A 23,465-nucleotide genomic window follows, 5' to 3' on the forward strand; every position below is an offset into this window, starting at 1 on the left:
TGTAGGCTTCCCTGCCTTTAAAAACTCGTTGTTGGCATTAAATTCATGAATTGGCCTGTTGTAGGTAATCCTCGACTTACATCCATCCATTCATCAGATGTTTAAACCAGAGGTCTTCAGACTTGGCAGCTTTAAGACTTGTGGACTTCAACTCCCAGAATTCTCCAGCCAGCTATGAATGATAGAGTTGGAAGAGACCAGAAGGGTCATCTAAATCAGGGGTCTCCAACCTTGGCTGGAGAATTCTGGGAGTTGAAGTCCACAAGTCTTAAAGCTGCCAAGTTTGAAGACCTCTGGTTTAAAGTTACAACAACACTGAAAAAAACTAGTCCTTGCTCTTACGACAATCACAGCATCTCCAAGATCACGTGGTCAAAATTCGGGTCCGTGGCAACAAGCATGGGCAGTTGCAGCATCTGAGGGGGTGGTGTCACCTGATCACCATTGGCAACCTTCCCAGCCGGCTTCTGACCAATAGGGGAAGCCAGATTCGCTTAACGACCATTGATTCACTTAACAACCGGGGTGATTAACTTAACAGCCATGGCAAAAGCGGTTGCAAAATTGGGCACGGCTCCCTTAACAACCGTCTCACAAAGTGCTGGACGTTCCATTCCCAATTGTGATCGTAAGTCGAGGACTACCTGTACTGAAAAGGGGATGTCTCCAAACTGAGCGAAATTCCTTTCTTAACTTTCTCTATAGTGCTTCTCACAGTGGGGCGTAAGGGAACTTGCTGTGGCACAGAATAGGATAGAATTTTTTTATTGGCCAAGTGTGATTGGACACACAAGTAATTTGTCTTTGGTGCATACGCTCTCAGTGTACATAAAAGAAAAGATACGTTCATCAAGAATCATAAGGTACAACACTTAATGATAGTCATAGATAGATAGATAGATAGATAGATAGATAGATAGATAGAGATATAGATAGATAGATAGAAAGAATTCTTTATTGTCCAAGTGTGATTGGACACACAAGGAATTTGTCTTTGGTGCATACGCTCTCAGTGTACATAAAAAGAAAAGATGCATTCGTCAAGAATCATAAGGTACGACACTTAATGATAGTCATAGATAGATAGATAGATAGATAGATAGATAGATAGATAGATAGATAGATAGATAGATAGAATTCTTTATTGGCCAAGTGTGATTGGACACACAAGGAATTTGTCTTTGGTGCATACGCTCTTAGTGTACATAAAAGAAAAGATACATTCGTCAAGAATCATAAGGTACAAAATTTAATGATAGTCATAGATAGATAGATAGATAGATAGATAGATAGATAGATAGATAGATAGATAGATAGATAGAATTCTTTATTGGCCAAGTGTGATGGGACACACAAGGAATTTGTCTTTGGTGCTTAAGCTCTCAGTGTACATAAAAAGAAAAGATACATTCGTCAAGAATCATAAGGTACAACACTTAATGATAGTCATAGATAGATAGATAGATAGATAGATAGATAGATAGATAGATAGATAGATAGATAGATAGAAAGAATTCTTTATTGGCCAAGTGTGATTGGACACACAAGGAATTTGTCTTTGGTGCTTAAGCTCTCAGTGTACATAAAAGAAAAGATACATTCGTCAAGAATCATAAGGTACAGCACTTAATGATTGTCATAGGGTACAAATAAGCAATCGAATCACACTAGGAAACAATATAAATTGTAAGGATACGGCAATAGGTTACAGTCATGCAGTCATAAGTGGGAGGAGATGGGTGGTGGGAATGATGAGAAGATTAATAGTAATGCAGACTTAGTAACTATTACTAAGTAATATTAAAAATATTACTGATTATTGTTCCCTCTGTGCAAAAGCTCGCAGAGAACTTCACTGGCTTTGATCTAGATGAGGGGGAGGGGGGGTCTCCAAACTTGGCCACTTTTAAGACTTGTGGACTTCAACTCCCAGAATTCCTCAGCCGGACATGCTGGCTGGGGAATTCCGGTAGTCCACAAGTTTTAACATTGTGAAGTTTGGAGACCATTGATCTAGTCCAGGGGTGGCCGACTGTGGGCCTTTTTTTTGACCTGTGGACTTCAACTCCCAAAATCCCTAAGGCGGCATGGGAGATTATGGCCCCTTTATGACTTGTGGACTTCAACTCCCAGAATCCCTGAGCCAGCATGTGGAATTAATTCTCTTGGTTGCTCTTCTCTGCACTCTTTCTAAACCAGAGGTCTTCAAACTTAGCAGCTTTAAGACTTGTGGACTTCAACTCCCAGAATTCTATGCTATGCTGGCTGGAGAATTCTGGGAGTTGAAGTCCACAAGTCTTAAAGCTGCCAAGTTTGAAGACCTCTGTTCTAGACTCTCAACATCTTTTGTATATCGTGGTGATGAAAACTGGATGCAGCACTTCCAAGTGTGGTCTTACCAAATGTTACCATTTAGTGATATATACCAGTATATCTTTAAGTGAATTTTAGCTGATAAGAGATCTGATAAGAAAGAAAAATGAGTGTTTTCCTGCTGTCTGCTTAGAGTACGTCTGTAGCGCATTTAATTGTTTTGTAACCAGAATTTGCTTTTCTAGGCAGGCCTAATTCTTCTGCCAAATCTATTGTGTTTCTTTTGTGGTTTTCCTCCTTCTTTCTAACAGTCTGCCAGTTGTCAGTTTTTTCAAAATCTTTTTTTTTTTAACCTTCATTTTCGCCCTCCCAGAGGCTTGAGAAAAGCCTCCGGAGCCTGGGGAGGGCAAAAACGCCCCACCCACCCACCATAGTGCAGGAGGCCGACTAGGCCACGCCCCCTCCCCATGGCCCCCTCCCCCCAAAAGCAACTGGGCAGAGAACCCCTTGCTAAACTTTTGGAAGCCCACCCCTGGAAGGAATTAATATTCTAGATCGGTTGAACGCTAAAATCTCTCTTAAAAGCTCCTGAGTCCCGCGCTGAGAATTTGGATTGCTTCAGAAAAAAAACTTTATCGGTAATATATCCAAAACCAACATTTGTTGCTCTCTCACTCTGGACCTTACAGGCAGTTGGCTGCCTGTAAAAAAAAAATTCCAAATTATTGGGCATTTTGGAAAGGATCTCATTGGAGCCCAAGCTTGCAACTCTCAGCTGTATACACAATGGAAGAACATTAGTAAGATAAACTGGGAACAAAGGCTTTGGAATATCCTGTTTTACCAGGCCGCCCGGCTTTTCTTCTAAAGAAGGTCAGACAGTGGGGGCTCTGACCTTAAGAAGGAATTAATTCATCAAAAAATAATAATTATTATTATTTTCCAGATGTCCAGCAAAGATGGTCTGTTTTGTTACGTGGAAGAGACAATAAACTTTTTTTTTTAATTGAAAAGTTTTACAAAAAATTTTTTTTCCCCAGTATTCCCCCCCACCTTTTTTCCCTCCCCCCCCCCAAATAATTCATCTTATTAACTTATAAACTTATAAACTTGAAGGGACTTTTCAGCACATCGTTTAGAGACTTGCTGTTTTGAGTGTCCCGTTTTTGTTTAAAGTTTTGTTGTTGTTGTTTTTTAAATTGGCATGGTGTTGAAAATGGAACTAGGCTTTAAAGAAATACAGGTAGTCCTCGACATAACGGCCACAGCTGAGGCCAAAATTTCCGTTGCTAAGCGAGACAGTTCTCAAGTGAGGTTTGCCCCGTTTGACGACCTTACTTGACACATTTGCTAAGCGAATCAATGCAGCTGTTAAGTTAGTTAACCTGGTTGTTAAGCAGATCTGGCTTCCCCATGGACTTCACTCTGTCAGAAGGTTACAAAAGGGTATCACATGACCCCAGGACACTGCGACCGTCATAAATAGGAGTCAGTTGCCAAGCGTCTGAATTTTGTCTGTAGAGGTTCTCAGTCATCCAGGTCCTGGTTGACTGAGAATCTCCATAGACTATTCAATTTGGGATGAAGACCTTTGGAATGGGGTGGGAGGAGGAATGGATTTCCAGAGGAAAAATGGCAGACTACAGGAACCATTTGCTCCACTCAGGTGTCCCTGAGGATACAGGTAACTCTCCAAGTGGCCTCAAGGACTCCCTAGAAGGATGCAAATGACCAGCTGCCTGCAAGGAGTATCAATCCTTCCTTTCCCCACCATCCAGTCAGAGCTGAAGAAGCTTCTTGGAGGAGAAGCGAAACATCTTCAAAAGAAAAAAAAACCAGAAAGTCCAGTGGCCTCCTGAAAAAAAGCACCTTTGGGACTTCTGAATTTTCATCACGTGACCATGGGGATGCTGTAATGGTCATAAGTGTGAAAAACAGTCGTAAGTCACTTTTTTCAGCGAGGAGAGGAGAGGAGAAGAAAGGAAAGGACAGGAAAGGAAAGAGGGGAGAGGAAAGGAAAGGATTGCTGAGCACATTGTAAGCCGCCCTGAGTCTTCGGAGAAGGGCGGCATATAAATCAAATTAAAAAAAAAAAAAGGAAAGGAAAGAAAAGAGGGGAGATGAAAGGAAAGGAAAGGAAAGGGGGCAGGAGAAGAGAGGGAGGAAAGGAAAGGAAAAGAGAGGAGAGGAAAGGAAAGGAAAAGAGAGGAGAGGAAAGGAAAGGAAAAGAGAGGAGAGGAGAGGAAAGGAAAGAGGGGAGAGGGGAGTACAAGACGGGACGGGAGAAGAAAGGAAAGGAAAGGAAAAGAAAGGAAAAGAAAGGAAAGGGGACAGGAGAAGAAAGGAGAGAGGAAAGAAGAGGAGAAGAAAGGAAAGGACAGGAAAGGAAGAGAAAGGAAAAGGAAAAGAAAGGAAAGGAGAGGAGAAGAAAGGAAAGGACAGGAAAGGAAAGAGGGGAGATGAAAGGAAAGGAAAGGAAGAGAAGAAAGGAAAGGAAAGAAGGAAAGGAAAGGGGACCGGAGAAGAAAGGAGAGAGGAAGGAAAGGAAAAGAGTAGAGGAAAGGAAAGAGGGGAGAGGGGGGTACAAGACAGGGCGGGAGAAGAAAGGAAAGGGAAGAGGAGAAGAAAGGAGAGAGGAAAGGAAAGGAAAGAGGATAGGAGAGGAAAGTTTCCATGAAATCCACCGTATATTTTATGATTCCATCTGTAACGTCCTGGATGTACAGTAGCCGGCTTGTTTCGCTGCAGGCCGATGAAAGACCTTCTATCCAGCAGCTCTGCCCATCAGCCTCCCGGAGAAAGAAAAAAAGAAGGAAAGAGCGGAAATAGTCAGCCTGGCCAAGTGAGCTCCCAAAGCCGCCGAGCCCAGATGCCAAGACATTAAAAAACACCGCTAATCTGACAAATATTTGCCTGCAGCAGCGGCAGGGTGGGGGGGGGGGATAATTTATTTATTTTTCACATTTCTGAATAGCCCGTCTCAGAGAAGGAATCTGGGCGAAGTACCGTAAAATGTTAAAATATAACAACAGTATATCTAAAAGTTAAAGATGGAGGACAGGGGTGTCCAACTTGTGGACTTCAACTCCCAGAATTCCCCAGCCAGCCATGCTGGCTGGGGAATTCTGGGAGTTGAAGTCCAGGGGTCTTAAAGTTGCCATAGATGGACACTCTCCATCTAAATGCTGGGGGTTTGCTCTCTTTTTACATACTAGTGCTGTGATGGCGAACCTATGGCACGCGTGCCACAGGTGGCACACACTCTGTGGACATGCAAGCCATTGCCCAGTTCAGTTCCACCACGCATGCGTGCACCTCCCGCCAGCCATCTGATTTTCAGATCTCTGGCACAGGAGTGGGGCGCATGCAGGAGATGCGCAGGACATCGTACGTGCATGCATGGGAGCAGGGAGGTTGTGCGTGCATGCGCGAGGGGAGCGGCGCCCCCCCGACCCAAAACGGGCTGCGGGGGGTGCAGCGCCCCTCCGGGGCCGGTTTTTGGTCCCAGGAGGCTTCAGGGAGGCCTGCTAGGCCCAAAACGGGGCACGGGGGGGCGTCACACACATATGGGCGGGGTAGCACAGGGGGGGTTACATGTGCATGCATGGTGGGCGGGTCGCGTGCGCATGTGTGGTGAGGAGGGGCATGCGGGGGGCATTGCAGTATGGGTCTGGCCACGGGCGTGCGCGACCCCCCCACGGGCATGCGACCGCTGCTTTTGGCACGCGACGTCAAAAAGGTTAGCCATCACTGTGCTAGTGGCTTGCTCTGTTTGAAGTTGATAGAGTGTTTTTTGTGATTCTGTGATTGTTTACTATTTGATCATTTATTTCTTCATGCGTTTATTTATTTTATCAAGCTTGCACACTACCCGTTTTCACCGAGATTGTTTCTCTGAGCTGTCAATTCCTTCGTTGCCGTATTGTTTACTTCTTGATTGTGTTAATCTTGGTGTAAATCTCTGGGTGTTGATTGCTGGTGAGAAGAGGGTGCGGTGGGTTTTTTTTTGTTTTGGTCTTTTTGTTTCCTTGTGGGTTTTTGAATTGTCTCTTGAGATACTTAGACGTTGTGTATCTCTTATGTGCCACGTATACATGTGCCTTGCTCTCAGGGTGGATAAAAATGATTTTTTTAAAAAAAATCAAAAAAATCAGATTTTTTTTATTTAAATTGGATTTTTTTGATTTAAATCGGATTTTTTTGATTTAAATCGGATTTTTTTTTATTTTTATCGAATTTATTTTAATAAAAAACTTTTGGGGTAAAAATCTACCGTAAGATAGTTTTCTATTTAAGATACATAAATCATTTAGTTTATTCAGCATGAAATGGAGCTGAGTTATGTAGCAGGAGGCTGTACATTCTGCAACACTGGGACTATCGGTGAGTCAACAGCGGGTCAAAGGAGGAGCAGAGATGAGAGTTGCTCTTTAAAAATTATGATTTAAATCGAGTTGATTTAAATCAAGCCTTTTTACTAGTGATTTAAATCATGATTTAAATTGTGATTTAAATCAACTCGATTTAAATCAAATCTACCCTGCTTGCTCTGTCAGCGTCGGCAGTGTTGTTCTTGGTTGTTCCTTGATTCAGTTGTTTGTCTATTTATTTATTATTTATTTATTAGTTTGATTTATATGCTGCTCTTCTCTGGAGACTCAGGGCGACTTACAATGTGTTAAGCAATAGCCTTCATACTTTTGTATATACCTGCTTAGTAGGGCTTTTGTGCCCCCCCAAGCGGTGTTCTTTTTTATACAAAGTCAGTTTATTTCCCCCACAATCCGGGTCCTCATTTGACCCACCTCGAAAGGATGGAAGGCTGAGTCAACCTTGAGCCTGGTGAGAATTGAACTCGCAGTAATTGCAGATAGCTGGCAGCTAAATACTACTTTAACAGTAGTTTAGTCCGCTGCGCCATCAGGCTCTTATAAGAACACTCCCACCAACACAGACAGCGCGAGTAGCTTGTATATAAGCAGCAAGCAAACCCCTGCTGCCTTCTAGCACTGATGATGTTACCTACTTGGGCCATGAAATGTCTGCATGCAAACCAGGGTGGATTTGATTTAAATCGAGTCGATTTAAATCACAATTTAAATCATGATTTAAATCACTAGTAAAAAGGCTTCAACTCGATTTAAATCATAATTTTTAAAGAGCAACTGTCATCTCTGCTCCTCCTTTGACCCACCGTTGACTCACCGATAGTCCCAGTGTTGCAGAATATAAAGCCTCCTGCTACATAACTAAGCTCCATTTCATGCTGAATAAACTCAATTATTTATGTATCTTAAATAGAAAACTATCTTACGATAGATTTTTACCCCCAAAGTTTTTTATTAAAATAAATCGATAAAAATAAAAAAAATCCGATTTAAATCAAAAAAATCTGATTTTTTTGATTTTTTTAAAAAAAAATCATTGATTTTTATCCACCCTGAAGAAAACCCATCCAGCTCAGAGGCGCACCAAGGACCGCACCAGCCGCAAGGGGGAAGCGGAAAGTGATTTCCCCTCTTGCAATAATAGCACAGCTGAAGTTTTGCGAAGTTGAAAACGGCCCTTCTGCCTTTAGAAAGGAATGAACTCTGCAATTTTTTTAAAAAATCCTTTTTTGTAAACATCTGAATTATGTTTAGATGATTAGGGGGACAGGAGGCTAAAAACATACGATGAACGGTTGCAGGAACTGGGCCTGCCTAGTCTAGTGAAGAGAAGGACCAGGGGAGACAGGATAGCAGCCTTCCAATATTTGAGGGGCTGCCCAGTGGTGAAATCCAAATTTTTTTTACTACTGTTTCTGTGGGCATGAATTGGCGGGCGTGGTGTGGCTTGGTGGGCATGGCGGGAAGGATATTGCAAAATCTCCATTCCCACCCCACTCTGGGGCCAGCCAGTGGTGGTACTTGCCGGTTCTCCGAACTACTCAAAATTTCCGCTACCGTTTCTCCAGAACCTGTCAGAACCTGCTGGATTTTACTCATGGGGCTGCCACAGAGAGGAGGAAGGGGGTCAAGCTATTTTCCAAGGCACCCGAAGGCCAGACAAGGAATAATGGACGGAAACTGATCAAGGAGAGATTCACCCTGGAAATAAGGAGGAATTTCCTGACAGTGAGAAAAATCAACCCATGGAACAGAAGTTGCCTTCGGAATTTGTGGGAGCTTCATCCCTGGAGGCTTTCAAGAAGAGATTGGACTGCCATCGGTCAGAAATGGTGTAGGGTTTCCTGCTTGGGCAGGGGGTTGGACTAGATGACCTCCAAGGTCCCTCTGTTCATCTGTTAAAAGCTTGAATGACAAAGTGGTACCCTCTAACTCAGTGGTCCCCAACCCCCGGTCCGCGGACCGGTGCCGGGCCGTGGAGTACCTGGCACCGGGCCGCGCAGCGGCCGGGGGACATGAACGCTGCAGTGCAAAGGCTCCTGAGCCGTGCGCAAAAGCTCCTGGGCCGTGCGCAATGGGCCGTGCGCAAAAGCTCCTGGGCCGTGCCCCCACCCCTGCGCGCGCTCAGCGGGCCGCGGCGATAAAAAGGTTGGGGACCACTGCTCTAACTGACCTCAACTTTCCCTAAAGTTGAGATGTCTACTGGCAAGAAAGAAAGAAGAAAGAAAGAAAGAAAGAAAAGAAAAAAAAAGAAAAAAATAGGAGAGGAGATGAGAGAAAAGAAAAAAGAGAATTAAAGGAAGGAAGGAAAGAAAGAAATAAAAAAGAAAAAAGGAAGAGAAGAAAAGAGAAAAGAAAAGAAGAAGAGAAGAGAAGAAAAGGAAGAGAAGAGAAGAGAAAGAAGAAAAGAAAAGAAAAAAGGGAGGGGAGGGGAGGAGAGGAGAGGGGACGAGAAGAAAAGAAAAAAGAAAAGAAGAAAAGAAAAGAAAAGAAGAAAAGAAAAGAAGAAAAGAAAAAAGAATAGTTGGAAGGGACCTTGGAGGTCTTCTAGTCCAACCCCCTGCTCAGGCAGGAAACCCTATATACCATTTAATTGCACTTCATGTGCAACCATTAGAATTACAGAAGTACATCCACCCTTATTTTATTTTTTTTTTAAAAAAGACAAGTTTTAGGACAGAGGCCACTGTTTCCTGGCCCCAGGGTGCATTTAAGCAGAACAACTGTGTAAAAAAAAAAACTTTTGTGTGTTCTGGACAAGGTGGTGGACTGTTGTGCTTAATGACCATCTGGAGTGACTCCAAAATAACCCTAATTTGGAAGAACTACTGATTATCAGACGAGATAAGAGGCAGTTACCTTGAAGGCAGATTTAGTCACACCAGCTGGTTCAACTCCTTATAAATCATTGTTTTGAAGAGTTGAGAAGTAGGCAGAGGATATCTAGATGTCGATTTTTCTCCTACTGCCCTTGACAAGCCCTGCAACGGTAAATAAAAACAGTTAGGGGGCAAAATTAATTTAACTTCTGGCTTTAGGCCATTCTAAAGATCATCTTAGTTGGCAAAATTAAGCTGCCAAAAATGGCCAGAAATTAAAATTGTTGTCATTTTAGGATGTTCCGCCAGGTGTTCAGAACGGATTTGGCATTTTTTTTGCCTTATCTATAAGTCCTTTCCAAGGAGCTTGGACGACAGGCAGAATCATGCCGGATTTTTTTTTACACTCTCTTTGCCATCGTTGTTAAACGAATCCCTGCAGTTGTTAAGCGAGACATGGTCATTAAGTGCATCCATAGTCCCCCATTGACTTTGCACTTCAGATGTTGGTTGGGAAGGTCACGAAAGTTGATCACGTGACTCCAGGCTCCTGCGGCCGTCATAAATTCATGCCGTTGGCCAAGCAACCCAATTTTGAATGAAGTGGCCATTGGGGAGGCTGCAACAGTCATAAGGGCGAGGATCAGTTGTAAGTCTCCCTTTTTGGCGCCGTTGTAACACTGACTGGTCACTAAACGGGTGGTTGTAAGTTGAGGACTACACTGGGAGGCTTTTACCAAAGATAATAACGTTTGTTAGATCTCATTTTGCCCAGAACGTGTTTCCATCCCATAATATTCCTGTAATATTTCTTTGCTTCTCCTGTTGGAAGAAATATCCATGGAGGCTGTTTGGAAAGACAGCTTAATGACGAAGAGGATCACATGGGTTTTGAGGTCCTGGGCAGCTGACCACATGGAGTGGAGAGCGAGAGGTATTGAGATACCCTCTCTTGGGCCTTGCCCTTGAGCTTCCTGTTCCTGTGCAAGAACATGTATTCTATTGGCTGTGGTCAGATTCCTATGAGGCCATGTAGGGGTCATATTTGTCTGAGATAAGTTTGGTTGAAGTTTGCCGGGTGATGCGATGTCCTTAGGAGATTTTGCAATGCAGTGAGCTCTGCTGCTAGATATTTGATACTGCTATTATATGTCCTGGAGGGTCACGTCTTAATCCCATCACCCTGGAGCTGGAGATCTTTTGTCTTGTAGATAAGCTGGCCCAGTCTTTCTTAAGGGGCACCGAAATACCTGCTGGGGGCAGGGAGCTGGGTTTCTGTTTCCTTTAAGATTTTTCTTTTTCTTTTAGGGGAAATATTTTATCCTGCCTTTTTAACATTTCCTAAAATATTTCATTCTTCTAGGAGAGGGGTGGGTGCTAGTTTTCTACACTCCTAACCGAAAATTATCCCAAATGCCGTCTTTCTTAGTGGTTATACATCCTAAGCTAGGTCAATAAATGTACAGGTAATTCTCCACTTATAACCATTCATTTAGTGACCGTTCGGAGTTAACGGCACAGGAAAAAATGATTTACGGCCGCTTTTCATACTTACGACCGTTGCAGCATCCCCACGATCACCCGATCAGAATTTGGACGCTTGGCAACTGGATCTTATTTATGACGGTCGCCGTGTCCCCAGGTCACGTGATCTCTCTTTCGCGACCACCTGACAAGCAGTGGGGAAGCCAGATTCACTTAACAACCGTGCTACTGATTTCACAACTGCGATTTGCTTAGCAACGGTGGCGAGAAAGGTCGTAAAATGGGGGAAAAACTCACATAACAGTTGTCTCGCTCAGCAACGGAAATTCTGGGCTCGATTGTGGTCGTAAGTCGAGGAATGCCTGCAAGAGTAAACATGACAGCTCATCAGAAATCAACTTCATGATCCACGATTGGATTTATACCTCGGCATGCCATTACAGGTAGTCCTCGACTTACGACCACAATCGATTCCGAACTTTTAGGTTGCTAAGTGAAGCATTTACGAAGTGACTTTTGCTCCGTTTTACAACCTTTCCTGCTTACGGTTGTTAAGCGAATCGCTGCAGTTGATAAATCGTTCATCGATTTAGCCGGCTTTCCCCGTCGACTTGGCTTGTCAGATGGTCGAAAAGGGGACCCTGCGACGGTCATAAATTTGAGTCCGTTGCCAAGCAATTGAATTTTGATCACGCGACCCTGGGGATGCTGGAACGGTCCTAAGTGCGAAAAACGGTCATAAGCAAGGGTGAAATGCTACCGGTTCGGACTGGTTCGGCCGAAATGGTAGCGACGGCGGCACGTGGTTCGGCGAACCTGTAGCGCCGGCAGCACGAGGCTCCGCCCACCGGCCCGGACACCGTTACTTCCTGGTTTTAACCAGGAAGTAACCTGTTTATGACCGTCTGCTCATGCACAGAACACTTTGAACCGTTGTAAGTCGAGGACTGTACCTGTAGCTTGATAGACAAAAGCAGGGTTTCAAAGGCATGTCATCCAAACATAAACCCCGGAATGATTTTTCTCTTTTATTTTATTTATTTATTTTATTTAGGGAATTTATATCGCCGCCTATTTGCACATGGCGACTCGAGGCGGCTAACAGAATATAAAACCCCATCTATAAAACAGCGAAACTAATCAAAAGAAGAGTTCCTATAATAAATTAATATAATTAAAAATCGCCCCCCCCTTGTTTTGAAGCAGAGTCGGTCATCCAAGCCGTCTCGAGCAACGGGGAGGGGAAAATAAACTTCCCAGCTCCGTCCATTCATCAAAGGCAGCCTTGACGGATCACCGCGATTCGAAGAGATTCCCTCGGCGGCCTCCGGCTGAATGGCTCTCTTTCTCTCTCTATCTCCATTCACAATCCCACCGTTGCAACACACAGCCGTCCCCTAATGAAATTTGCTTAATGGCTCTTGGAAATGCTAACCTCGTTACTGGGAGGGAATTGAACGCGGGTAGACTTTAATTAAATATCAGATTGGCCACCGGCCCAGAAGCATCACTCTGCTGAAAAGAGGGCTCTCTCTCTCTCTCTCTCTCTCTGTGCACCCACAAAAAAAAAAAACAGAGAGAATCCCAAATTTTTACTGCTTTGTTGTTGTTGTTTTTCGGTGCCGCCGGGTGTGAGATGCCTTCTTTTTTGTCGTTCTGGGATCAGAGTTGCCGTTGCCAAGTTGCCAAGAGAGAGCTCAGTGCCGCAACTGTTTAAGCTTGCCCTGGACTTGGACCTGTTCCTCTGTTTCTCCTCCCACACACACACACACACACACAAATCACAAAAGACACAATAGGTAAGCTGCATCAAAATAATGGGAAGTGTTGGTACAAACCTGGCTGGGGGATTCTGGGAGTTGAAGTCCACCCATCTTCAAGCTTCCAAGGTTGAAAAACACTATTCTAAGGAGCTGGCATTTTATCCACTGCTAGCGAATTATTAAGTTTATTATGGTTGTTAAGTGAGTCTGGCTTCCCCCATTGACTTCACTTCTCAGAAGGTTCCCAAAGGGGATCGCACGACCCAGGGACACTGCGACCGTCATAAAGGCGAACCGAATTTTGATCGCGTGACCACGGGGATGCAGCAAAGCTCGTTCAGTGTGAAAAACCACCGTAAGTCGCTTTTTTCAGTGCTGTTATATCTTCGGTCACTAAACAAGCGGTTGTAAGTGGAGGACGAGCTGTAAATAACCCCAGCTGGGCACAGGACCTGGGAATGAAGAGCGTCTTGCAAGAAATCCATGCCAGGATGAGGTCATTTGATCGATTCTCCTGTGGGGGTTTTTTGATTTGCTTGCCAAACCCGAAGACGACGAATTGTGGACGACAATCTTCGGAATTGATTTCAGCCTGGATAATGGGCAGTTTTAGATATTAACATGTAAAATGTCAGCACTAAAAAGCATCTCTCTCTCTCTCTCTTTCTAGGCTCATATCCTTCTCTTCCTTTTATATGTTTTCATTTGTGGACTTTCGTGGAGATCATCAGAGGCTTTTTTTTTTAATGTTTAAAAGCATTTTTTCGTCGGAAGAGGTTGTAGAAAAAATACTTTTAAAATTTTTTAAAAAGTCTCTGATGATTGTGCGGCTCAGCTGGGCATAGTGGAGGGGGGGGGCGCAGGGATTTTTGCTACCGCTTCTCCGAACCACCCGCCGCTATCATTACCGGATCGGGCAATCCGGTCCGAACCGGGAGCATTTCACCCCTGCCGTCACGGTTGTAAGTTGTGACCGTCAGGAAACAGGTCGGTCGCACGAACTACCTGATTTTACAGCATATTTTTTTGCAGGGGGGCATCGGTTATTTAGTGGCTGAAGTGGCTGCCACGGTCGTTAAGCAAATCAGTGGTTCGCCACGGTCGTTAAGCAAATTGGCGGTTGCCACGGTCATTCAGCAAATAGGGCAGTTCGCTAAGAGAGCGGTTTTGCCCAAAAATTGGAAGTCAAGATGCTTCTGGACATCTTCTGGACTCAGCTTTTTCTAGATAACAGCAGTTTGTTCATCTGATGAAAATTGTTAAGTCTTGTGTTGCAGCTCGAAGAGGTGTATAGGAGCAGTCAAGCACTGCATCTTTTGCCTGGCTTACAGGTAGTCCTCAATTTACAACCGTTCATTCAGTGACCATTCGAAGTTACAAGGGCACTGAAAAAAGGGACCTGTGACCGTTTTTCACACTTACGACCATTGCAGTGTCCCCGTGGTCATTTGATCAAAATCTGGGCCCTTGGCAACCGACTCGTATTTATGACAGTTTCAGTGTCCCGGGGTCAGGCGATTCCTTTTTGTGACCTTCCAACAAACAAAGTCAATAGGGGAAGCCAAATTCGCTTAACAACCAAGTGATTCACTTAACAGCGGCCACGATTTGCTTAAACAACACAAAAAAGGCAAAAATGCTCATTAAAATCAACGGAGGAGCCAGATTCACTTAACAACCGTGTTGGTAACTTAACGACTGCCGTGATTCGCTTAACAACCTTGGCAAGAAAAGTGGTCAAACGGGACGAAATTCACTTAACGGCTGCCTCGCTTAGTCACAGAATTTTGAGCTCCGTTTTAGTCGTAAGGTGAGGACTACCCGTATTTGACAGATGGATTAAGCTTCCAAACTTTTGGCACACTTTTGTCTGTGTGACGAAACAGCAAGCAAGACATGTCCATCATAGTTAACGAATTACAGGTAGTTCTCCACTTACAACCGTCCGTTTAGTGACCTTTCGAAGTTACAAGGGCACTGAAAAAAGTGACTTACGACCGTTTTCCACCCTTACGTCCATTTTCCACATCCCTGCGGTTATGTGATCAAAACTCAAGACGCTAGGCAACCTGACTCAGTTTTATGACAGTGGCAGTGACCCCCTTTTTGCGACCTTCCGACGAGCAAAGTCCATGGAGAAGCCGGATTCACTTAACAGCTGCAGTGATTCGCTTAACAACTGTGGCAAGGAAGGTGGTAAAATGGGGCAAAATTGACTTAACAACTGTCTGGCTTAGGAACAAAAAAACGTTGGTCGCTCAATTTGTGGTCGTAAGACGAGGGCTACCTGTAGTCCATCCCAATTGCTGGAAGAAGAAAAAATTACAGAGCCCGTCTCGACTTTTACATCTGGCTGGGGCCTTTCCAGAGGTCTGCAGCTGACAATGCAGCTGTTTTTTTGCCCCCCCTCTTTCCCATTTTAGCCAAGGATCCCTCTGACTGGGCGTAATGGGAGGCAGAGGTCAATACTGGTGGAGAATATCAGTTGATGAAGCTCTTTGTGTTTTATGATCTTCCTGTAAACCTTTTAGTGGGTAGGAACAGGATGCTGAATTAAGGGGACTTTTGATCTCATTTTGCAGAGGGGGCCATCAATAATTAAATGGGGCCTATATTATAGGCAAGGAGCATTAAGGGACATTAATATGCTATCCTCTTATATTCGAATATCCTCTTAGAATGTCTCAGAACAGTGTTTCTCAACCTTGGAAGCTTGAGGATGGGTGGACTTCAACTCCCAGAATCCCCCAGCCAGCAACACTGGCTGGGGGATTCTGGGAGTTGAAGTCCACCCATCTTCAAGCTTCCAAGGTTGAGAAACGCTGCCTTAGAATATCCTCTTGGCTATTATATCCAATCACTAGAATTATTAGAGGTTAGAAGATCGTCTTAAGATATTCTAAAAATACCTTTATTTATTTATTTATTTATTTATTTATTTATTTATTTATTATTCGAATTTCTATACCGCCCTTCTCCTTTCGGACTCAGGGCGGTGAACAGCCAAGATAAAAAACATTTATACATAAGTACGATTAAAAATAGATTTAAAATAATTAAATTTGGCCCATAGTTTAAAATTTATCAATTTAAAATCCATATCAAAATTTAAAACCAACCATAAAATCATAAAATCAAGAGAGACCTTAGAACAGTGATGGCTAACCTTTTTGCCATCGCGTGCCAGAAAGAGGGGAGGGGGGTCGGGGGAGGTTCGTGCACATGCCCACACCCATAATTCTATGCGCCCTGCCCTGCACATTCTCGCGCAACCCCCCCTCCCCCACTCCTGGCACGTGATGGCCCAGTAGGCCCGTTTTTCTTTCTCACCTGGCTCCAGATCCTCTCTATGCATCTGGGGAGGGCGAAAACAGCCTTCCCCACCCCATCGGAGGCCCGAAACGGTCCGTTTTCCAACTTTCGGTTGGACAGGAAGTAACGTGTTTTGCTGTCCCCAACCTCGAGACTCCTAGAGAGAGCTGAGCTGGCGTGCCAGGCGACATGGCTCCGTGTGCCACAGGTGGCACGCGTGCCATAGGTTCGCCATCACGGCCTTAGAATAGCCTCACGTAGAAGATCATCAGAGTTGGAAGGGACCTTGTCGGTCATCTAGTCCAACCCCCTGTTCAAGCGCAAGACACGACACCCGTGATGGCGAACCTATGGCATGCGTGGCACGTGGAGCCATTTCGGTGACCACGCGAGTGTTGCCCTAGCTCAGCTCCGGTGGGACTGGAAGTCGGGAAACCGGCTGTTTCCGGCCTCCGGGGAAGTGGGGAAGGCTGTTTTCACCCTCCCCAGGCTCCTAGAAAGGCTCTGGAGTCTGGGGAGGGCGAAAAACGGGCCTACCGGGCCCACCATGCTATCATGTGCCAAAAGCGGGGGGAGTGTGGCAGGGGTGGGTTCTAATTTTTTTTACTACCGGTTCTGTGGGCGTGGCTTATTTTGTGGGTGTGGCTTGGAGGTCATGTGACTAGGTGGGCGTGGCTAGCTGGTCAGAGTCATTTCTGGAAGATCCTCGCACTTACGACCAGTCCTCGCACTTACGACCCAACTCATTTGTTTGCTTTTAACACTGATCAGCTGTAGGGCGGCCCTTTGAAGCCCCCCTGGCAAGTGTTTAAACAGTTTTTTTCCCTCTAGTCATCAGCTGGGACTCAGGAGGCAGCAATAGATTGGGGGTGGGACCAAATAAAAGGTAAGAATAACGTGGGGGGGGGAGAGAACCGGTTCGGTGACGTCATATCGTCACCGCTACCGGCTCGGCCGAACTGGACCGAACCGGGAGGAACCCACCACTGGAATGTGGGGGGGGGTCGCATGCGCATGCACAGGGGATGGGGCACATTGAATTATGAGTGTGGGCATGTGCACACACGACCCTCCCCATTCCCCCCAATTTTGGCACGTGACAGCAAAAAGGTTAGCCATCACTGCACTACATCATTTCAGACAAGTGGCTGTTCAGTCTCTTCTTAAAAACCTCCAGTGATGGAGCACCCATAACTTCTGGTGGCAAGCAGTTCCGCTGGTGAATTCTTCTCACTGACAGGAAATTCCTGCTTAGTTCGACCTCTCAGATCATTGGAGGTTTTTAAGAAGAAATCGGACAGCCGTTTGTCTGAAATGGTGTAGGGTTTCCTGCTGGAGCAGCGGGTTGGGCTAGATGACCTCCAAGGTCCCTCAGCACTGAAAAAAAGTGATTTGTGACCATTTTTCACACTTATGACCAATCACGGTCACGTGATTTACATTCGGATGCTTGACAACTGACTCACATTTATGACGGTCGCTGCGTCCCCGGAGGTCACGTGATCCCTTTTTTTGCGACCTGCCGACAAGCCAAGTCAATGGGGAAGCCGGATTCACTTAACAACCGGGTTATTCGTTGAACAACTGCAGTGATTTTTTTTTTATTTATTTTTTTAAAATTTGATTTATATGCTGCCCTTCTCCGGAGTCTCAGGGCGGCTTACAATGCGTTAAGCAATAGCCTTCATTCTTTTGTATATTTTATACAAAGTCAGCTTATTGCCCCTCCTGGTTTGCAGCTCTGAGTAATACAGAATGAGGTAGTCACCAAAAAAAAAAAAGGATTTTCTTCTTGAAATAGCTTTTAGGGAGAGGTTTTTCTATTCTTGGCAATTTTGGCAAGGGAGGACCAGACAGCTTCCGGTTTCCAAATTGCCTTCGGCAGTTTTTGTTTAGGACACAGAACTCCTGTGCAAAAACTCTGGACTTTTTGGACTGGGGAGAAAAAAATAACTGGACTGAATAACCCGAAACTCATCCCACTGTTTCCCATCATTTCCTGTTGAAAAGCTAGTCCGAAAAGTTATTTCCTATTATGCTTTATTGGATGGATGGCCACCTTTTTATGACCAGATTGTAAATTTATGGCATATTGTAATTCAGGAGTCTTCAAACTTGGCAGCTTTAAGACTTGTGGACTTGAACTCCCAGAATTCTCCAGCCAGCATAGCTATGAATTCTGGGAGTTGAAGTCCACAAGTCTTCAAGCTACGCTGGCTGGAGAATTCTGGGAGTTGAAGTCCACAAGTCTTCAAGCTACGCTGGCTGGAGAATTCTGGGAGCTGAAGTCCACAACTCTTCAAGCTACGCTGGCTGGAGAATTCTGGGAGCTGAAGTCCACAACTCTTCAAGCTACGCTGGCTGGAGAATTCTGGGAGCTGAAGTCCACAACTCTTCAAGCTACGCTGGCTGGAGAATTCTGGGAGTGGAAGTCCACAAGTCTTAAAGCTACGCTGGCTGGAGAATTCTGGGAGTTGAAGTCCACAACTCTTCAAGCTACGCTGGCTGGAGAATTCTGGGAGTTGAAGTCCACAAGTCTTCAAGCTACGCTGGCTGGAGAATTCTGGGAGTTGAAGTCCACAAGTCTTCAAGCTACGCTGGCTGGAGAATTCTGGGAGTTGAAGTCCGCTTCCCTTCTCAATCAAGGTTAAACCTTGGTCAGAGTTTTTCTTTTTAAATCAGCTCAGGTGATAAATTAGCTCCCCAACTAGCATACCTATTGAGGTGAAAGGAGCAGTCGGAGAAAAGTTGAGCTGTGCGAGACACGTAAAAAATCAGAATTTACAAGGAGGATGGTTAGGTATGCAGGTGACGATGAATGAGTTAGCTGCGAAGGAGCCCACAAAAAGCTTCTTGGCTGCAGGAGATTTAAATGCAACGTTTGGAAAGGAGCTGCATTTCCCAAATGGAAAGCATGCACAGAACGTCATTTGGAAGGAGGCCTGGAGTCTGGATCCAGGCCACAGCTAATATTTCTACCCCTGTCACCTCTTTTCCAACTCTTGATTGGAGCGATGGAGGGACGAAAAGTGCAGACTATTAATATCCCCCTAAACGGCTCCATAAATTCCGTCAAAGCACGACGAAGGGAATCGAGATCCCTGAATGAAGGGTTCTGAATCGTTTAGCAAAAAGGTGATTTCCAACACATTTTATCCACTTTATTAAATGTGTTGGAGATGTAAAGTGGAACTCGGGACATATGCTCATATGTGGTGTAAATGTAATGGGGTTGAATTTTTTTGGTCTAGGATAGAAAATGAAATATTTGAAATGATTAAGAAGAGGGTCAAATTGAAATCGGAAACCATATTATTATTAATATTGAATGAAACAACATTAACAACTGGAGAAAGAGAATTGGTGAGGATTTTGGTTATAATGGGGAGAATTATAATTGCTAGATATTGGAAATTAAATGTTGACTTAAAATTAGAAGAATGGTATAATGAAACATGGAAATTTGCATTAAATGATAAATTGACTTGTGATATTAAAATTAGAAGTGGAATATACAAAGAGAATGTTTTTTGGAACACTTGGCAACCATTTGTGGACTTTGCACTTGGGAGATTGGATGAATCGGCGCCAGTACCTTATCAAAGAGATTTTTGGAAGAACTGAAGACTTTAATTTCCTAAAACTTCCTTTCCATTTGTATAGCATGCTGGGGGGGGGGGGATTTTTCTTTCTTTACTATTGATTTTTGTATTGTTTTTTTTTTCTGTCACTTTTTAACAATAAAAATACAATAAAAAAAAAAGGTGATTTCCAGCTTCTTAGTCTGCACGTTACTGCAAAAATTTATTTATTTATTTATTGGTTCGATTACATGCCGCCCTTCTCCGGAGACTCAGGGCGGCCTACAGTGCGTTAAGCAATAGCCTTCATACTTTTTGTATATACCTGCTTAGTGGGGCTTTCGGCCCCCCCTAAGCGGTGTTCTTTTTTATACAAAGTCAGCTTATTGCCCCCACAATCCGGGTCCTCATTTTACCGACCTCGGAAGGATGGAAGGCTGAGTCAACCTTGAGCCTGGTGAGATTTGAAATTGGTCCATCCACCTTCCTAAAACACATTTTTTCCCCCCTTGGATCTTCAGCGCCGCTCTGGACTTTTTATATAGGAGGCTTGTCCTTCATGGAGACCAAATGTTTTTTTGTTTTCTCTTAAAGAAGAGAGGAGAAGAGATGTAGTCCTCGAGTTACGACCACAATCGAGTCCAAAATCTATGTTGCTAAGTGAAACATTTGTTAAGTGAGTTTTCCCCAGTTTACGACTTTCTCTTGCCACAGTTGTTAAGCGAATCATTGCATTTTGTTAAATTAGTAACCCGGTTGTTAAACGAAACCGGCTTCCCCATTGACCTTTGCTGGTCAGAAGGTCGGAGAAAGGGGGATGGCGTGACCTTGGCTCATTGCAACGGTCATAAATATGAGTCAGTTGCCAAGCATCTGAATTTTGATCACGTGTCCACAGGGACGCTGCAATGGTCGTTAATTTAATTTAATTTAATTTAATTAATTCAATTTATATGCCGCCCCTCTCCGAAGACTCAGGGCGGCTCACAATACATTTTAAAAAATCATTATAAAAAACATTTAAAAATTTTTAAAAAATTAAACCGGTCGTAAGTCTCTTTTTCTTCAGTGCCATTGTAACATTGAACTATTGGTAAGTGAACTGTTGTAAATCGAGGACTATGAATAGAGTAAGAATTAGGATAGGATAGGATAGGATAGGATAGGATAGGATAGGATAGGATAGGATAGGATAGGATAGGATAGGAATGGAATGGAATGGAATGGAATGGAATGGAATGGAATGGAATGGAATGGAATAAACAAAATAGAAAATGGAATAGAGAATACAGTAGAAATAGAGTAAGAATAGAGATGAATGGAATGGAATGGAATGGAATGGAATAACACCGCTTAGGGGGGCCAAAAGCCCTATTAAGCAGGTATATACAAAAGTATGAAGGCTATTGCTTAACGCATTGTAAGCCGCCCTGAGTCTCCGGAGAAGGGCGGCATATAAATCGAACCAATAAATAAATAAATGGATGGATGGATGGGATGGAATGGAATGGAATGGAATGGAATTTTTTTCTCTGATGCATAAGTTCTGACTGTACATACAAGCAACAAGTGATAATCATAATCATAAAATCAAATCAGTATAAATCATAAGGCACAACACTCAGTGATCGTGCTAAGACACTAAATAAAAACCATCAACACAAATCATAAGATAGAATAAGATAAGATAGAAACAAGCAAAGTGACAGCCATAAGACGCTAAATGAAGAACCGAGTCGCTAAAGGAAGAGACGAGGTGGCACAGTGGTTAGAGTGCAGTACTGCAGCTACTTCAGCTGACTGCTAGTTCAGCAGATCAGCGGATCAAATCTCACCGGCTCAAGGTTGACTCAGCCTTCCATCCTTCCGAGGTGGGTAAAATGAGGACCCAGATTGTTATGGGGCAATATGCTATTTAGTATACTGTTTTTGGTGTAAGCCGCCCAGAGTCCTCGGAGAGTGGGCGGCATAGAAATATGAATAATAATAATAATAATAATAATAATAATAATAATAATAATAATAATAATAATAATAATAATGAAGTAATAGGAAAGATGAGAAGGATAATAGCAATACAGCCCCCTCTAAACATGGTTTGGCATCCCAGGGCACAGGACAATGCTGTGGGCATTAGTTGTTCAGCAGAGCAATGCCATTGTGGGGGGGGGGGGACCCCATCGTTGTGTCTAGTTGTTTTGGCGTGCAATGCCCTACTGTAGCATCTTGAGAAAATTTCTACTTTTCTTTACGGAATAAACAAGAGGGGTTTTTTTTCCATAAAAACAACCCAAGCAGATCATCTCAAAACCAGCTCTAAACTTCTAGACTTTTACAAAAGGGGGCCTCGAAATACGTCGCCGCGCTCACTCGTCACAACCGCGGTCTCCTGCATCGCCTCCCCATCCAGCGATAACGTTAACGAAGTCCCTCTTCCTTTTGAAATGCCCATATGCTGGACCGTAGAGCTTGACAAAAACACTGGACTCTTTTTTTTTTTTTTTTAACTTTTTGGAAACCCTTAGTTTGTTTTTCCACTTGTGATGATTTTATGCATTCTCTCGGGAAGAGTCCGTTAATTTGCATAATCGCCTTTTAATAGTATGGCGGGAGGAATTCGGATGCCAACACGCCGGGTTGATGGGGACCACCTGTCCAGGCTGAATGAAGCCGCGTCTTTATCTCTTGTCTTCACACTCGATTAAAATATTATAAAACCCGTCGTTCAAAGAAATGGGTCGCCGTTTTGTTTTGTTTTATTAAGCCCTCCTTTGAAAACGACCGGGGGGGGGGGAATGTGCCCCAGTCAGCAATATCTGGCCATCTCCCCCCCTTCCTCTCCCCTCCCCAACATAACTTAATAAAACTGCTTTGTGAAGCTCATGAATATTCATGATGATGAGGAGTTGCCGACGAATCCTCTCTAAACTCCAACGTAATTTTTGTTGGCGGATGTAGAAAAATGGCCACTAAAGACGCCACCTTAGGTGAACAGAGTTATTCTTTAAAGGACAGAAATATGTACAGCGGAAATTCTGGCAAAGGCTGGTCTGTATTTGCAATTCGGCACAGGAATATCGGTTATATAGCAGTCCTCGAGGTTACGACCACCGCGGAGCGTCAAATTTCTGTTGCTAAGCGAGGCCGTCGTTAAGAGAGTTCCCTCCCCCCAGATAGGTGATTTAAGATTAAGTATTGTTAATAGTGAGGATTTAGGTTAAGAATTGTGAAATGTACTATGAGGTATTAATTGAATTAAGATTTAAGGGGGGTTAATAGAAGGGTAAATGTTTTTTTGTTTTTTTTTAATTTGATTTATATGCCGCCCTTCTCCGGAGACTCAGGGGGGCTTACAATGCGTTAAGCAATAGCCTTCATACTTTTGTATATTTAAACAAAGTCGGCTTATTGCCCCCACAATCTGGGTCCTCAATTTACCTACCTTAGAAAGGATGGAAGGCTGAGTCAACCTTGAGCCTGGTGAGATTCGAACTCGCAATAATTGCAGGCAGCTGATGTTAATAACAGTGCTTTTAGTCTGCTGAACCACCAGGCCCTTTTTGATTAAGTAAATCTGAGTAAATTTTTTTTAAGATGGTATTAGTCGAGATAGGTGATTTAAGATTAAGAAATAAGCATTGTGGCAAAATAGAATATATAAAATCTTGTTAAAGAGCGGGGGAAAAAATTGTATAAATTGATGACCGGATCAGGGCTCTGTTCCAAAAAGATGCAATTTGTGTGTTGAGAAAAATAAAAATAAAAAAACTTTTTGCAAAAAAAAAAAGAAGAGAGAGAGAGTTT

The 23,465-nt window shown here is 43.7% G+C and overlaps 1 protein-coding gene across 4 annotated transcripts in view; it reads left to right on the forward strand.

Annotated features, from left to right (window-relative positions):
• Positions 1-23,465, forward strand: part of FCHSD2 (FCH and double SH3 domains 2) — a 171,608-nt gene that overhangs the window by 44,869 nt on the left and 103,274 nt on the right. The window lies entirely within an intron of this gene.

This window comes from Pantherophis guttatus, chromosome 5 (genome assembly GCF_059756535.1).
Source record: "Pantherophis guttatus breed Tessera chromosome 5, ASM5975653v1, whole genome shotgun sequence".
Lineage (NCBI taxonomy): Eukaryota > Metazoa > Chordata > Lepidosauria > Squamata > Colubridae > Pantherophis > Pantherophis guttatus.